The sequence below is a fragment of the Hordeum vulgare genome, chromosome 2H, assembly GCF_904849725.1.
Source record: "Hordeum vulgare subsp. vulgare chromosome 2H, MorexV3_pseudomolecules_assembly, whole genome shotgun sequence".
Lineage (NCBI taxonomy): Eukaryota > Viridiplantae > Streptophyta > Magnoliopsida > Poales > Poaceae > Hordeum > Hordeum vulgare.
In genome coordinates, this window is record NC_058519.1 from 444,452,581 (window position 1) to 444,459,109 (window position 6,529).

The window sequence follows — 6,529 nt, forward strand, 5'->3', positions numbered from 1 at the left end:
TTTTTATATGCAAACATTTTTCAAAACTCCTGAGTAGTTTTTGAATTCTCAAAAAAGAATATGTTTTTTGAATATTTTATTTCGAAATTCTCTGTTTCTTTAAAATGAGAAAAGTTGTTTGAATTTCTAAATTATTTAAAGTAGAAAAACAGAATGGAACTGAAAATAAAAATAAAAAAACTAAACTAAAAAAACAGGCACCCACTCATGGGTCGGCCCAAACAGGTGTGCTGCATCTTTTTTCAACGCCCAGAGCGTAATATAGGAGGTGCCTACATGGGCCTGCCCAGTCCAGAGATTTTCCTGTTTGAAACGTTTTTTAATGACTTATAGGTGGCATTGGTGGGTAATTGTAGTCAATTTTAAGGGCAATTTGGATGACGTACGGAAGAAGCACTATTTGCTTTATTAGTAGGTAAGATTCTTTCTGAATCAATATGCTTTTGTTCATATATCTATCGATGATCGCAGGCAAAGGATGGGTGAAGATCTGAAAGTGTTGGGGTTCGGGGAGCTGCGCGGCCTTGAGCAAAGTGTCGACGCTGCTCTCGAGGTGGTTTGTCAGAGGAAGGCACGCACGCACAGACTCTAGCTGTTGTTTAATTGTTTTCTTGTTTGGTAGATCTATATAAACTAGTTCTACATCTCTCGGCTAGTAGAGAATAAAGAAGTGGCTTCATGATTTTGTTTAGTTGTGAAGAATTGATTAGCGGTCTCTTCTTTAATTCCAACTCGTGTGCATGTATTTTCTTCCATTAATAACATATAACATCTTAATTGATCTTTTATTTCCTGATATTTTTCGTTTTGATTTTGCAGTATCAAGTGATCAGAAGGCAAACTGAAAACTACAAGAGGAAGGTGAGTACTTTTCTAAACAGTTCTTCTCCATGAATTGGACTAGTTTATTCCGATAATTTCCAAAGTTCCCCCATTTGGTTCACATGGATGGCTGGTCTGATGCCATAAATTAGATTTACTGCTGCCACTTGTTAAGGTTTCTTTATCTGGTTAGTACTCCATGTGATTGCTCAAAAAACCATGTATTCACCGGATCTTTCTGTATTGTGCCCTCATTTGGTCACATCGTATTTATTTGATACTTTGTACGTTTAGATACATATGGAGATTAACTTCACTTCATGACCTGCATCATGCATGGAGAACAACATGATTTTCCCCAGATAATTTCATTCCAAATGCATATTGTTTCCTTGAGAGGTTTTCCCAATGAAAATCAGGCTCTGGCACTTAGACAAGCAACAAAAGAGCACTCCCATATATCTCGTCCGTCTGTAGACTCTAACATGTATTTTATATGTAACCTCTGGCTCTTGTCATTCGGTGCGTGCTGGTGCACAATCATCAGACCTTGGAGCTTGTTCCATTCGTGTACTAACCATACTTGCTTTTGCTCCTGAAATCCATATATATATATATATATATACGCAACACACTCCCCTCTCCCACAGCCTCCATCCCGACACACTCCCCCCTCCCCTCCCCTTATCAGAAGAGAAGAGGAGGTTTCTAAAGTCAGGTTTCTATAAATTTTAGTAATTACACCTACTGCTCAATATTTTACAATGTAATAAATCATTGATGCATGATAGATTTTGTTGATCAAGATCGCCTTACGTAATTTGCTTAGTGGATCTATTACGTTGACTTGCGTCATTATTGGTTTGAGTTTTCTAAAAAGTATTTTCATTAAACGGTTTCACATTTCTATTAAACCATGTAACCTATGAACTAGATACATTATCTGATAAAATCTTTAGGTGAAAAGAATAACCAAAATATTGTGTATACCACCACCATGTGAGAAGAGAAGATAGACAAGCATTGCGTATTACTAGTCAATGTACAAAGCTATATAGCGATGTACTTATGCTTGTTACTAGCAATATACATAGCATTATTTTTTTAGGCCTCCCAGTGAGCAGGTGCTAGTAATCGATGGCGGCAACGAAATTGGTAAGATCCCACTCTCTCACTTGGCCTCTCCCTCCCCTCCACCTCTCTTTATGTGTGTGCAGTCCACAGGTTTGAACTATGCAGTAAGTTTTATAATATCTTTAAAAAATGTGTGCTGCTTTAATTCATGGAAATAGAGAAGCTCTTGAAGAAGTAATGTCCTTTATGTGCAGCAGTTAATTAAGCTTCATTATTGTTTTGTAGTTTTGTGAAAAGTACTTTCATGAACTGGTTACACATGTTTTTTATTTTGATAGCAGGCTTGACAGAAAGTTTTATTTTCTGTTGTTTATCAGTGAATGGTTGGTGAAGTAACGATTGAAGGAGATATTAAATTGTTCTTTGTGATATCAAGTGGCCTGCCTACAATAAAGGACCATGAGCATGTCACTGATATGCAAATACTTTCACTGCTACCTCTTATTAATCATCTGATTTCTTACTTCTTCCATTTATGCAGGAATGACGTGAAGAGAGTCCTCCCCGTTCTTAATCATCTGATTTCTTACACCTTTCATTTATCTCTGCATATAGCGAGAGAAGTTACATGAAACACAAAAGAGGGGAGCTAAAGGTACACCTCTTCCCATCGGTGATAATGAATTCTCTTTAGTTGCTTTGGTATGAAATGATATTGAAGGCAGCTTAGAGAAATTACCATGTACTCTAGTTATCGTGCGGAAATATTAACCATGGAGTTTGACTCGTAGATTTTCAAAGTGGAGTATGTTCTGCAATGAGATGTAGAAGGAAGACTTTGATTTCAAGTTCTAGATGAACACAAGAATCTTGGTGGAAGGCTGTGAGCGTCTGTATGTAGTTGCCCACTACAAGGAGACAAGGCAAATGATGTGCCTCTTTAAGACAAATTCTAGAAAATAAAGCGAGTAATTTTTGCTCTTAGGAAATGAACCATAATGTTTCCTCTACTTAATTAGTTCCATTAGTTTATAGGAAATTTTGATGGTCATTAGTTCATAACAGATGATGTATTTATATGGGAAAATTAATGAATGTGCGTTATTATTGTTTCCATCCGGTTCAATATATTTTTGATGACATGCACATTACTGTTATGAATTCTGTAATTTGAAGTCCACCTATGGGAGGGCTAATGAATGTTAGTTAGCAAGATAAGAAGCAAGATAACAACCTGTCTAACATTCAGTTGAAAGGCTAATGCCAGGCCCAACATAATGTTGGTCGGGAAAGAATACGCTGTGAGATAGTCTGTTGGGAAAGGCCCATGGTATCCCAATGAATTGTTGGTCGGGAAAAAAATTCTAGTCTGATAGTCGGTCGGGAAAGGCCCATGGTATCCCCAGTAGACTCTTAGTTGGGAAAGGCCCAGGGCAGGCCCAACAAAATGTTGGTCGGGAAAGATACCCAATCACCAACAAGAAGTCAGTTGGGAAAGATATGTCGGTCGGGAAAGGGTTTTCCCGTCTGGACTTTCCCCAACAGACAATATCGGTCGGCAATATTCTTTTCCGACCGACTATGTGTTGGCGGAACATGTATTCCCAACCAACCTGGTTGTTGGGTATTTAGTGTCGTGGTGTAGTGGCTTCTTGATACAAGAAGGCAGGAAAGAAAGCAACTCGTAAAGTTGTATGGTACTTTCCGATCACTCCCCGTCTGCAGCGGTATTTCGTAGATCCTAAGGAAGCAAAGCTCATGCACTGGCACACGGAGAGGAAGAAGCCCGACGATGGAGATGATCCAAGGCTGAGACACGTTCTAGATGGTAGCCAGTGGAGAGCATTCAACATCGTATATGGATTTGCTAAAGAAGAACCAAGGAACATCGTGCTTGGTGCGAGTACCGATGGCATGAATCCGTTTGGAAACCAGAACACCAACCACAACACATGGCCCATGTTTGTATGGATGTACAACCTCCCCGGACGGAAGTGCATGAAGACAAAGTACATACACATGTGCATGCTGATTCAAGGGCCGAAACAACCGGGAAATAGTATTAACCTGTATATGGGGCTTTTGCAAGAGGAGCTAGAAATGTTATGGAAATCACCGGCATGGACATGGGACGCCAGCAAAGGAGAGTATTTCCATGTGAGAGCCGCACTAATGACGACGGTGCATGACTATCTCGGTTACGGGTACACCTCAGGCCAAGTGTGCCATGGATACTGCGGATGCACGAGGTGCATGGATGATACAACGTCTCAACATCTTACGTCAATGAAAGATGGCGGGTCTGGGAGAATCGTGTACATGGGGCATCGTAGATGGCTCGAGAAGGATGGCCCGTGGATAAAGTGTGGAGATCTATTCAATGGGTTGGCTGAGCTTCGAGGACCTCCACGTAAGAGGAGCGGCGCCGAAATCGACGAGCTGTTGAGAACTTGTCTTTTCTACGAACCAGCTACTACTTGTCTTTTCAACGAACCAGCTAGTACTAAAGTTCTCTGGACTCATATTTGCATTACATGTTTTGTCTACTGAATTTGGCAATTACTGTCCTAATGAGCCATTGACTATCAACGGTAATAAGGTTGCAATATTAGGGTCTCTTCTTATAGTTTGTCTTGCTTGATAGTCAAGCCTCTCTTGGCCTCCTCTTACAGTTTAGACATTACTGAGCATGTTAGGGTCTCTTCTGATCCAAAAGATGCAGGTTTTATACTGATTATTGGTAAAAACAAATTGGGTAGTTTTGATAGTGCAAAGGATAATTTTAATATCTTGGAAATATTACCATTGTTCAGTATTTTATTTTAGAGATTTTGTACTCATACATGACATTAGGCTCTGCTGTAATACCCCCCTGCAGTTTTTTTGCAAGAGCCTAAATCTATTAATAAAGAGTGTCCTATGTTTTGCTGGAATGTTTATTCATTTCCGTTCCGGAAAATTTCACGCGCTCCATATGTCCACTTTTTAGCAAAGGTCATGCCGAAATTTTTGGCATGACTTGTGCTAGAAACTAGGACATATGGAGTACTTGGGATTTGCCGGAAGGGGGATGAATCAACATTCCGACCAAATATAGGCCCCTTTTTTTTCTTCATTATATCTTTTATTTACAATTGTTGCACATAGGAAACATGTCTACCGACGCCGAAGTCGTGGGTGGTTCTGCTTGCCCCGCAGACCCCATGGAGGCAGCAAATCACTATTTCGATTACCTGGACGAACACCAGATGGGGTTGCATGGTGGCGGTAGTGGTCCCAACCCTGACCCGCGCGCCGACACCGGCACCACCACTGGCACCAGCACAGACACCGCCCACGAGACCGGCAACGATGATGTCGTAGTTGGTCAAGCACCGAAGAAGAAGAGGACACGAAGACCAAACGAGCTTGGCATCGGACAAATTGTGGTCACGGAGATTCACCCCAAGAAGTTAGAGCCAGCGGCGCCAGAGGAAGCGCGTAAGTGCTGGGGAAATCAACTTGGATGCATCCTCAGGGAAACCGCCAACATCAACGACGAGAAGTTGAAGCAGATGCCACATATGGAGCACATGCTCCTAAAGAAGTTGCACAATAGTTTCATGTCCCCCGACAGAAATGAAATGGAATATAAAGAGTCTATCACACCGTGTTTTCACTACCACTTTCTGTGTAATGCAAAAATTTGAGCTTGTTAAAAAAAACTTTTTCAAAACTAATGATGTCAGTGCCATGACTTTCATTGTATGCTTGTGTGTTTTATCATGTGGTGAGAAAAACCCCATTTGACAATATTGAATTATTTAAAAAAACCTTTTTCCTGTTTCTGATCTAGGTAAAACCCCACTTTGAGTTGCACTACATGCCCCTGATGGCAAGGAGTATTCTTACCCAAAGTTGGTGATCTGATTTTAGCTTTATTTTAGTGCTCCAAAACCATAAAATAATTATTTTTAGAATTGTTTTGTTAATTTATTTACATGTCCATTTCTGAGGCCAGAAATGGTATTCCTACATAGAAAAATACTTTTCTACCTTAGAAAAATCTAATTAAATTTGGAGATGATCAGAAGGACATATATTTTCCATACATCAGATTTTAAACCCCTACTTATATTATAATTATTTGAGTAAAACCCTGAAAACCATTTATGTCTGTTTTGGCCTTTTGAAATCTTTGCAAAGGAAATATTCTCAATAAAATCCTACAAAACTCCAGTGGTATCCCTAAGCCATATTTAGTGTCAACATAAAGTTTGACTTTGATCCAAGGTGATTAAGGACCCCAAATAACTGCAAAACCCCTTCTGTCCAGATTGAAGTTAGAGCAACTCTACATAGCAAAGTTTGTCCAATGATGTTGAAACTTTGCAGGAGTGCCTAGTACCTCAAATGAGGGTTCCATACCAAAAATGGGATTTGTGGGACTTAGTTTGCCCACACTCTCTTTGGAAGGGACAGATCTGGTCAAATGGTGAAATTTTCAAGTTTACAAAGATAAACTTGTCCAATGGGGCTCAAACTTGGTGAAACCCCATGTTTTAGCACCAAACCCAAACCTGTTAAGTTGCAGCACGAGTGCTGGGGTGCAACCACCCCAAACCACTGTCGAGCACCTTCTGACGGATGGGTA

The 6,529-nt window shown here is 40.2% G+C and overlaps 1 long non-coding RNA gene across 2 annotated transcripts; it reads left to right on the forward strand.

Moving 5' to 3' along the window:
* The first annotated feature begins 726 nt into the window (after window positions 1-726).
* On the forward strand, window positions 727-2,996 carry LOC123430229. Of its 2 annotated transcripts, XR_006622898.1 has the most exons (4): window positions 727-861; window positions 1,931-1,977; window positions 2,512-2,551; window positions 2,688-2,996. It is a non-coding gene; the product is annotated as an uncharacterized LOC123430229 (long non-coding RNA). The 2 variants fall into 2 exon arrangements; XR_006622897.1 differs by lacking the exons at window positions 2,512-2,551; window positions 2,688-2,996 and adding an exon at window positions 2,438-2,490 and having other exon boundaries at window positions 737-861.
* The last annotated feature ends 3,533 nt before the right edge of the window (window positions 2,997-6,529 follow it).